General features: G+C 47.2%; 1 protein-coding gene across 1 annotated transcript in view; it reads right to left on the reverse strand.

Annotated features, from left to right (window-relative positions):
• The window catches only part of RPH3AL (rabphilin 3A like (without C2 domains)), a gene marked incomplete at its 3' end in the record, with an annotated part of 55,689 nt that extends 52,752 nt beyond the window's left edge, over positions 1 to 2,937 (reverse strand). Inside the window, exon 1 of the mRNA XM_080629891.1 lies at positions 2,881 to 2,937. The remainder of the gene's footprint in view (positions 1 to 2,880) is intronic.
• Positions 2,938 to 11,624: the final 8,687 nt, after the last annotated feature.

Below are 11,624 nucleotides of genomic sequence, written 5' to 3' on the forward strand. Positions count from 1 at the left end.
TAAAGAGGTCTCCAGTCATTCATTTGCCCAGTTATTTCAGCTAAGCAGCTCGTGTCTATATTAATTTGGGTTTATAGGAAATTAATTAGGCAATTTTTTAATACTTCATTTAAAAAATAAAAATTAAACAGTTGGCCAGAGACAAGTTCCCAATTCCCAACCCGAGCTGTGCCAGTGTAATTAACTTGCCTGCTTCCAGGGCGTCAGCTCCCCCAGGACTCCCAGCTTGCACCAGGTACCTTGCTGGCCTGTTTCTCCTTTTAGCTGCTGCTCCCTCACAGAGGCAGTGTAATTACTCTCTGCTCCAGACCCCATTATCCCCAGGAAACCTTAGCAACTAAGTGAGTGTTTGCTCTTGTTGCTATGACAGAGGATAAATGAGTAGCAGAGATAGGTAAGGTTAGCCCGGCCTCTGCCTCCCACCCACCGATGGCCAGTCCCTTTTCCTCAGATACACTTAGTCGCGCAGCAGGGAGACAAGCGCGACAGGCAGGGAAAGGCTGTTTAGTCCAGACACAAGTCTTCCCCTCATGTTTTACAGATCCTAGTGCCACAGTTGTATTTCAAAACACACCACTGTTTTGAAGTGACAGAATAACCCTTGGGGCTATAGGACAGCGGCAGAAGACACACACTTGACTTTCAAGATACAGCCATGTCTCAGAGCCAGAGGAGGGGAGTAACTGTGCCTCTCTACAAGCGCTGGCCTGAATCAGGGGTTTATTAAAGTATTTCTCACACACAAACTACTTTGAACTGCCGCTTCACACCTACATCTATGTAGCAAATTGTCAGTCCCTCCAGTAGCAAAGGAGCCTGCTATAAGCATAAACATTTTATAGGGGTGAAGCAGGCAAGAAGCAGAAGCACAGTGGAGCCAAGTGATCCTCATCACCTTCCTGCTCTCAGGGAGAGAGCTGGGCCAGCACACAGGGGCACAGCTGAGAAATGGTGTTTTGCTACTTCTTACTAAGGCAAATCCCCACAAGAGCTCAAACCCGTAGCACATGGAAAGCCAAGCAACACAAGGAATCCAATATGATCACACTTGACTTGCAGCACTACAGCTCAGGCCAACAGAGACAAGGAAAACGCAACGTCCAAATAAACACCACGAAGCCTTGGCAAGCTTTGGGGCAACAACTTAAGAACCCAATCAAGCAGACCTCCAGTCTATTTCACCATGAAAGCTCAATCTAAGCAACAGTGTCAGCAAAATGGGAAAAACCTCATTCAGAGCCATGTACTGGAATCTAACTGGCACAGCCCAAATTAAACACAAACTAACTGCACCATGTAGAAAATGAGAGGTGTCATTATCATGTAAGGCCAAGTTGGAAAAGGAGCAAATGAGGATGAGGTTTGGGAGGAAAACAAAGAAGATTCCTATGTGCCTGAGCTGCTTCCCAATCCTAGCAGCAGTGGCAAGAAGCCTAACTGCTTTTAAGATGGAGCTCGTTGAAGAGCTTATAAAATATAGTGCCCTGGAGGTCCATGCCAGTCCCATGAGTGGGAAGATAAAATCAGCTCTACAGGAAAACCGACATACGGCACCGAGCCTGTATTAATGAAAGGCACCTATTAGCATGGCTACTTGATATATGGCAATCTATAAAGAACAGCTTTTTGCCCAGGCAAAGCAGTATTCCTGCTCCCCAGCACCCTATGATGCTGGGGAGGAAAGCCAGCACTATTCCACCTGCCAAGGTGTATCTTTATTTACTATACCTTGGCCCTATTTCCTTCTGATCCCCAGCCAGGCAGGTGCATTGTGCAAAGTGAATAATTCATGAAGACAGCACGCTCTTTCTGACTCACATTCTGGGGCAGGTTGATCTGGCAGAGGCCTACGAGAAGCAAATTAGCATCTAAATGGCCAATTAGAGAGATGCACTTCACTATTCTGATATGCTAAAAAGCTCAGGAGGCTTTCTGCAGCTGGAGGTTGGCAGGGTGGAATCAGCACCTCCCAACCTCCAGAGGAGAAGCGAGTTTCTTAAAAAGAATTGGACATAGCAGGGAAGCACTGGCCAGTATTTGTCAAGGAATCCCTTGCAGGGAACCTCATGCCAGCCGATCTCATGGGTAACCTCAAGTGAACCAGGAAAAGCACAGCCCAGGGCCAGCAGAGAAGCTATGCTGAGCAGTCTGACCCCCAACCCTGCCAAAATCTCACTGTCCAGCATGGCTCTGAGCCACAGGCCTACCACCACCTCTGGAGGATGAAATACTCTTTCTCAGCATCCTTAAGCTATAGTATTGGGTTTAAACATCCTAGGAAGCCTCTGAGCAACACATAAGCAAAGCCAGTTCTAACTCTTAAGACCCTTATCACCCTGAACATTGTTGGTACGAGCAGAAAACAAGCCACGGACTTTGACCAGGCCCTGGAGAGTACCTGACCCGAGCTGCAGCAGACTAAGAACCCTGAGGATGAGCACAGCACGTCATTCTTTCGCACATACAACAGCACCCACCTCCCGGTGTCAGAGTGCCAAAAGGAACAAAGACAATTCATCCTCTGCCAGGTGCACGTGCCTGCTCCAACCATACAACCAGCACAAGCCCAGCAGCATTCAAAACCCCGCCGGGTTGGTAATATTTTCCAAGGAGCCCGTGGCTCTCAGCCTCCCATTTCTGCCTTGTTTCCCCCCATACCTCGGTCACTAACATTCAGTTACTTTCAGAAGGCTCAATTCCACCTCGACTCAGCCTGTGCAGTTCACCCTGCTGTGTTTCTGGGCTGCTTTCAGCAGCGTTTTGGACAAACCCCTCCCACCTGTGGAGCTCCGGGCCTGGGTGCCCCAGTGCTCCGCAATAGCTGCTCCCCCACCCCAGCATGCCGCTTTCCCTGCCGGTCTCCGAACAACCAGGACGTACCAACACCCGAAACTCGGCTCCAAACTCCGCACGAAGCGCCCGGGCGCCTTCCCGGTACAGAGCTGCACCGTCTCCGCCCGGCGCGGCGTCCTCCCGCGTACCCACCTGTCCTCCGGCCCAGCTGCCCCGGCAAAACGAGCAGCCGGCTCCGCCAGGGGCCACGCTGCGACCCGGAGCCGCCCCCTGGGACAACGCGGAAACGGAGCTCACCGGGACCGCCGCCTCCGCCACCGCCTCCAGCCCCGGCGGCACCGCCCGCGCCCCACCGGCGCCCCCCGCGCGCACAGGCTCCCCCTGGCGGCGCCGCGCCGCACCCGCCCCGGTAGAACCGGCGGCTGCCAAGGCCCGGCCCGGAGCGGAGCTGGGTAAGGGTGCGCTGGGCCGAGTCCGGAATAAAGCACCCTGGAGAAACCCCAAACTGCAAACAAGGAAAGGCGGTACCAACCCCCCCCCCCCCCAAACCAAAACAAACCTCAAACCAAAACCATCAGAACACAACAAAACCCCAAACAAAACAAAAACTTCAAAACAAACTAAACCTTAAACCAAAACAAACGCCCAAGCCTCAAAACAAAACAAACCTCAAAACAAACCAGCTCAAAACTCAAACAAAACACAAACCCAACCAAACCAACCAACCACCCCACCAAAAACACCACCACCAACAAAAAACCCCAAAGTAAAAAAACCCCACATCTAAATAACCTCATCAAACAAACAAATCCCAGCAAAAGCTACCCCATCCCAAAAATTAATTTTGCAGGGAAAACTCAAAGCAAGAGCACCCCGTGGCAATGCAAGGTTTGCTGCTGGGCCTGGAACAGGCACGGGGAGCTCATAGCTTCTAAAAATTAAGGGCCTAAAACTGCAGAGGGAGCCTAAAACCAGCCACCAGCTACAGAAAGTTGGCCGGGATCAGCAGGAAAACTTGGTCCTGCATTTTGTACAGTTAAAGCTCTTCATCCCAGGAATGCCATGGATGGGCCCCCTCATCCACAGAAGCTTAGTTTGCAGGAAGGGCTATGAAGCTAGCACAGTGTGGACCCATCATGAACCCAACACAACAAGATAAATGCTCCTGCAGAGAGGGACCTTGGGGCTGGTGGGGCTTTTCTCCTGCATTCAACAATTGCTTATAGGGCCCCCCCTTCAGGCTTCTTTGCAATCAAACGTGTCTCACTTGGTGTTCTGGAGATCTGTACAAACACTAATAACTGTCCCACAGCACGGGGAGGGTGGGGAGCCAGGAGAAAAGCACTTGGTGAAGTGACAACCTGCGATCATGTGGTGAGTCAACAGAAAACCACAGGAAAACAATTATTCCTTTGCACTACCCTGCAAACACAGAAATTACAGCTCATGACTGTCTAAATGTCCAGTGGATGCAGTGAGTACATTTGCCATGTGGGAGGACGAAAGGGAGAGAAAAGGAGAGAAGGGAAAGAGAAAGGAAAAGAGACCCTCAGTCTGTGCTTTTATTGCCTGTTCAGAGCCTGCTCTTGAGAAACTTGGTGCCCTGCAAGCCCTGCTGCTTCCACACACCCACAAGACCTCAGGGTAAGCTTAGGGATCTTTTAACTAAATCAAGTTCAAGTCTGAGTACATATTTTGCTATTCAGTTTAGGCAAGTGTTGAAAAATACATCAGAGGAAGCAGTGTTTGCATTAATACAGAGCCTGCATTTCCGTGGGAGAAAGCACTTCAAGATGACATTTCACACCAGGGTAGTCCTCCACAGAGTCAATAGTATAAATAAATTAAACACACAGTTCAGCCAACTTCAGGATAAAGATAAATTACCTTATTCCACCAGCTGTATTGGAAGGAGCAATAGGCACAGGAAATGACACACGTCTCAGAGCCTGTATCCATTCTGCTGTTGAATTTGCTCGTTGGGATCCCCACAGAACCACAGATGCTTCACAGTCCCACTGCAAGACCGGGTCTTGATAGCTGGAAGTCACAGAGAATAAATATGACATTACATTAAAAAATTTAAAAGGCTAAGTATGAGTTTTAGCTTGATAGCATGAAGTCAATTTTTAATAAACTCCTTTCTCAGAATGCAGGCACTTCCAGTTCCACCCAAAGAACCCTTCAAAATCTCTCTGTTATAGATGATGGGTCCCACTGAATTATTCACCAGATCACAGCTGCCAGGGATTTTAAATATACACATGACAAGGATTGTAAGGGATAGCAACCTTCTCCTGCAGGCCTATCAGCAACGCTGACAGTTGCACCACAGATGCCTCAAGCTGCTCCAGTCTGCTTTCAGCATAGCACATAACTGCACGCCGGGGAGCAGCCTTCCTGCATCACCCTCAAAGCAGCACGTGCCTCAAGAAATAAAGACCATTTAAATGATGTTGAACTCCTGGGTATGATGGTATCCTTCAGAAGAACTACAGATGCTTAAATTCAGCCCTATTGTACAGCAAAACAATCCTAATTGTAACCATCCTGGAGTGCTGCAGGAAATGATTCCTGGTTTGAACACTAGACTGGTGAGCAGGGGTCTGGCTTCCTAATCTTAGCCCTGTCCTGCCAGGCAGTCCTTGCTGAGGTGTTACACTGCTGGTCTACACAAATAATAATCAGAGTATTAATTTTAATTATGAGCAGCTTTAAACACAGTGAACAACCAAAGGCCAAACTGGCTGGCTGCTTATCTCTGAAAGACCATTTCCTAGGAACACAGGCTGACAACGAGCAAGGAGCTGCCGCAGCCAGAGGTGTTTGGCACTCCCTTCCCATCGCCCTGACCACTCCAGCTCGGTCTAACCCCTTCACAATTCATAGCAAGAGGGACAGGATTTTTCCCCAAGCTGTTCCTGTGATTGCAATCTGCTGCTATTTGGTCCTCAGTGATTCAGTTTGTATTTGTCCCTCTAATTATCATTCCTCAATAAAGAAGTCAGTAACTCAGTACCTAATCTGAGAAAAAAAAAAAATAATCTTGCCTATAGAGCACACTTGCTTGAGAATATATAAGGCAAAGGAAATGTTTAACTAATACTACTGCTTCATAGCAAATTAAGCTGCTTTTTTACTTGTTTCAAAGGCAAGCTCCCCATTTGGATCCGCTGCTCTATTTGCTTGTGTGAATGGGCTCAGGTCTAATTCTCTGGGCTTACAAATTGTATTTCGATATGACGAATTCATGCTATGTTTATTTTCAAAAGATATATGCCTCCAAGACATGGTGAAACCTTCAGAGGACTGTGGAAAGTTTGTTCTTAGCATTTTTACTGTGAATTGCAGGTAGAAGATCCGCCGAGACTGTGCTGGGCACAGCAGAGCTCGAGACTGTCAGTATCAACAGAAAAGGGGGCAAAGAGGAAAGTGACAGAAGCAGTAAGAGGGTAAGGGGTCTGCCTGGGGACATCAGCCCTTCAGAATAAAGTCATCTGCTGTCAAGGAGCACCTCACCACTCAGCGTCCTCCCGGCACCAGGCAAACATTGCTCCTACTCATCCTGGTACTCCAGGGAGGTCCTCTCAGAGGATCATTTTCTTTGTATGTAGATCAGGCCAGCCACTACCACTGGGTTCTGATTTTGGCTGGCAAGTCAGGTTTTATCACAATAACATTAATAACAACTGCCACAAGCTACAGGTAATCCCCTTCCTTCAGCTTTTCTCAAACAAAAAATATTGCACTCACTCTTCAGTCTGGATGAATTATTTACATCCCGTCACTGCTGTTGCTGTTTTCCTGCCTTTTTGCCCTGTGTCACCATCCCTTTCATCCCCACGCAGGCTTTGGAGACCTGCTGGCTGCTGCACAGCGTTAGTAATAACCATCACTGCGAAACCCCTGCTGCTGCCACTTTGAAATCAGATCATTAGCGGCAGTCAGAGAAGTGCTGCCTGCAGCCCAGGGATCTGCTGTGGCAGCAGCCTCCTGGGAGCCCAATTTCATCACAACCTGAATGCAACCGCGAGCGTCTGCCAAATTTCGCATCCAGATAGATCAGAAGGAGAGAAGGGAAGAGGCAGGCAGGGAGGGGGAGAAAGCAACCAAAGCGAGATTAAACATTGTGTTATTTCCAGGGAGAGGATGACAAATAAGAGGTGCATTGCTTCAGCAACTGTTGCTAGAGTTCCCGCAAAGGCTTTTCACCCAGGCTCACCTCTGAAGCAGACACGCTCATCTCCCTGGCTGGTGGGGCTGCTGAAACACCCACAGCACAGTACAGCACAGCACAGTACAGCACAGCACAGTACAGCACAGCACAGTACAGCACAGCACAGCAGCAAGGGCAGGAGATCTGAGGACTGCACTGTCCCCAGAACGCTCAGGAGAACTGTTGCCAGCTCAGAAGCTGTTCCACGTGTACCTTTGTGCTCGGATGTGGGGAAAGGCAGAGGGGAGGGAAGATGGAGGGGAGGTCCCCTCAGCACCTTCATTTGCAGTGCTGAGGTACTATGAAGGAATGGGAAGGATCCCAATAACTCAGAGAAGCCAATGCTTTCTGGTGTGGCCATATTACCTCAGGAAAGCCCCAGTATCTACCCATGCAGAGGGGCACAGGATAGGCAACCTGTGCTGGGCAGGGCTGTGCACACAGAGCAATGGCGCTGGGCCGCTGGCCAAGCGGACAGGCCCAGGCTTGCCACTGCGCCATGGCTGCCCTGGAGACCTCGCTGGAGGGTGGGCACTGAGGGGAGTGGTGGGGAAAGGGTAGAGAAGAGACAGAAGGGAGATGGAGGGGAAGGTGCTGAGGGGAGGAGAGGTGAAGGGAGAAGGTGAGGTGGAAGGGAAGGCGCTGAGGGGAGATGGAGGGGGAAAGCATTGAGAGGGGGAGAGAGAGGGCGAAAACTGAGGGGAGATGGGGTGGGAAGGCACTGAGGGGAAGAGCTGAGGCGGGAAGTCATAGAAACAAGAGGAGATGGAAGGGCAAAACCTGAGGGAAGATGGAGAGGGAAGGGAAGATGGAGTAGGGACAAGGATGGAGGCTGGGCCAGGGCTGCTGACCTTCCTTCCCTTGCTCCCTGCCAGGCTCAAGGGCGGCTGTGGGGAGCCATGCCAGGCCTGCCACAGGGCAGGAGAGCTGCACGGGCAGGCAGCTGGGGGTGAGGGGCTGCCTGTGTCCCCCTCCACCGCCGACCTCAGGAACGAGGCCACCACAGAGAAAGAAGCAGCAGCGGCTGCCATGCAGGAGTGCCACCACCACCACCACCACCGTGCGGGCAGGTGAGCTGGGCTGGCTGCCGCGTGTCCCCCCAAACACCCCATGCAGCACCTGGGTGGGAAGGGGTCATTGGGCGAAGCCATGTGTGCACGAGGCTGGTACGTGATCGCTGCTCAACATCACATGTTCGTGCAATTGATGCTGCGCAGACATGAAGGGGTGCGCAGCCGGAGTGTGGGTACCAGCAGGGAAGCAGCTCAGATCCACCTGTGTTGGGGTGTGTTGGCCAGAGGACACGGTGCTTGGCTCTCCCTCCATCCTGCAGGACAGCTGCCACGGAGAGAAAACGGAGCTTTCCTAGGAAACCATCTATGGCACTTTAAAACCTTTCACTGAACTGCATCCTGTTTATATGTATAGGGTCATATATAGCTACCAATCTGTCTGAAAAAGAAAGTTGAGTGTATGTAACTACACAGCATAAGCAGTAGGAGGCATAAGAAATCTGTCAAGAAGTAGGAAAATTTCATAAACTGCCTAAGGTTTGGAGTGCTGTAAATATTTAGTGGTTTTCTTTTGGTGAGCTACAGTAGAGTTTAAATATTCGCTGCTCCATCGGCCTGAGTCACGGCACTGATCTAACCTCCCATCAGGGGGGTTGAGTTGCTGCTATGGCTACAGAAATGGGAGGCTAATGTAAGAAAGTCTTCCATGTAAAGGAATAGGATCTTAGTACAAAATGTGCCCTATACAAAAATTAATAAAATCACATTGCTTGCTGTATTAATAGATAACAGCTTTAAAAAATCCCCAACAACCAAGAACCAATTTCTTGCCTAAATCGAGTTAGGCAAGCACAGTGAAGTTGACTCCAGTGTAGAAGTGCTATTAATGCATTAACAGCCTCAATAAATACATTTTACAGGTGTAAGGATCATTGTGTTAGCCAATCAGATAAATATATATTTCCCACTTAAAAATAAATGGGCCATTAGGGCATTAATATTTTCTTATCGACTTGGTTTCTTATTAATGGGCAATAAAGGTACAGCAAGCAGTTCTCTCATCATCTTCTTTATGAAATAGCCTGGAAAGCCTCAGAGGCAATGCATACATTTTTGCTAACAGCATTTATCTTTCTAACAGCTAAACACCACCACAAAACCAGAAAGCAGCAGGTCTGCTCCTCTCAATTGCCTGAAATCTCAGGTCCTGGGAGGAACCCTGACCCAGCCCAAAATAACGCAGAAGAGAATCGGAAGGATGCAGAAATGAACAAGGTTGTAATATCAACTGTCACCACTTCGGACTCTGCTCAAACAGATCAAGGTCTTTCTGTTCAGCTTAACGAAAGCTTTCGATGGGATGGGATTCTTGAAGATCCTGTAGCAGAAGAAGAAAGGCTGCGCATCTACAAGATGAACAGGAGGAAACGATACGAACTGTACCTCCAGCAACACTTCCCCACCGAGCCATGCCCAACAGCCAGGCATTCCCCATGACTGCATTGCAGAGCATCGTGCACCAGCAGCCATCACACTGTATGTAAAGAAGATTGCTGCAGTTGTTTTCCAGGGGAGCAAGCATGATCTGGTTCCTGAATGAGCTGCAGCCAGCAGTGTCACCCAAGAATCTCTCACCACATTCTGCAGCTTAGCACGGATTACGCACTGTCTTGTATCTGTGGAGAAAAGGTCATTTGTGTTTTAAAAACAAACCAACCTGTTAGTTAAATTTGGATACAACTCAGGTGGCTTCAGCTATTAAAAGTGCTCCTTTCCATACTGCCAATTTGCCCTGCAGTATCCCTAGTTGTTCCTATTTATTTCAAAATAGCACTCACTGTATTACACCTGAGCTTTTTAGGTGCTGATGTTGTCAATTGCTGGTCCTGAAACCAGCAAGGACAGCACTTGTGGTAGATAGGCAGCTAAATGACCAGATTCCTTGTTTAGAGGATAAAATAGAATCAACTAGGTTGGAAAAGGCCTTTAAGATCATAAAGTCCAACCGTTTTCATTGCAAATGATTGCAAACAGACAGACTTACCTGGTACTTAAAATTGAGCCAGCTGCAAAATTGGGATTGGAATCCAGCCCTCATGTCCAGGCTTATGATCTAATTGTATCTACAGTATTTTATTTTGTTACAAAACCTCATTGTATCAGCCCCTCAGATTTGATATCCTGGAGAAGCACAACATAGATACAAGAAAAATGGAGCACATATCTAACAGTGGGGCTGTGCTTGTCATTATATGTACTAACAAGAAGCCTATTTGGCCAATCTGAAGTAAAAATCATGTCAAGCAGTAGGCTGCCTTGTACCCCTTCAACTTCTCATAGTAAAGGAACATTGTTCATACAGAGTGCTACTACAATATTAAAGGAAAACAGCCCAGACCATGCTAAAGGAAGTATTTGGAAGTTAGATGGCACACCACAAAGGAAACAGTTTTTCCTGAAGCCCTCCTGAAAGATACTGTTCTGATTTTTAAAGGTTTTTCTTAATGGCACTCCAAATGGACTGTCTTTTATACAGCAATTCATGTTCGGATACATCTTTTTCTCCTGTTTAATACTTTAAACACTGCATGACACTCAAACGCTTGCACAGACTTTTGCAGGAGCAGCGGCATGGTTTAGAATAGCTTCAGAGCTCCCTAGATTCCAATAATGCCATTACGTGCAAACCTAGAGCTTTTGCAAGCAGATAACCAGATGAACAATAAAAAGTAAGCAAAAAAATCCAATTAAGAATTAATTAACTGATGTTCAATTCTACTCTGCCAGAGATACAAACAAAAACAGCACGCCTGCAAATTTGGAAAGGATTAAAGAACAGATTAAGCATCCAGACAAACACTACAGCACTTCCCTCAAAACAGTAGTTTGTAACTATTTTGTTTTTATAAAGTTTAATGAAGAACACATGCCAGCCTTATTTTATGCTGTATTTACTAATCTAGTAAATTATCTAACATTGAGCATCTACATTTTTAACCATAATTAGAAAGAACTTCCTGTCTGGTTAAATACCTGTTGTATTGGAAGAGGGCAAGTGCTTCACTTGTAAGGTATGTTGAAATCCACACCAGAAACTCTTTAAAAATAAAACTATACCAAATGAACAAGTCAAATACACACTGGAGAGGATTTTCAGCTGTCTTCAAGTCACTTCTTTAACGTCTTGAAGTGGTATACCCACAACATTTGGTGTTGTTTTGATTCTTTTTTAATATAGTTTTATACAGGAAACGCCTTCCTAGAATATCTGAACAACAGTAACACATAAGGGAAACAAAAGGGGAGCTGGGATGGGCAGGATATATGTTTATTTCTAAGTAAATACTATAATAAACACTGAAGCTATGAATGAAAAATAAAGAGACTTCCCTATATGATGGTTTTCAGATCATTTATTAACAATAAAGTAAATGACAACTGGAAAATTAGAAGGAAGGGGTGGGAAACGTCACAGACATCAGAACACTTGCACGGAGCTAATCAGAGCTTTGCAAATGCTGGAACATAAATAATTTAAAAGGTATCTCTACTAATTAAAATGTTTTTAAGAGGTACATAATTAAGTTTGTTTGCTGTATAAA

The sequence above is a fragment of the Psittacula echo genome, assembly GCF_963264785.1.
Source record: "Psittacula echo genome assembly, chromosome: 15".
NCBI classification, from domain to species: domain Eukaryota; kingdom Metazoa; phylum Chordata; class Aves; order Psittaciformes; family Psittacidae; genus Psittacula; species Psittacula echo.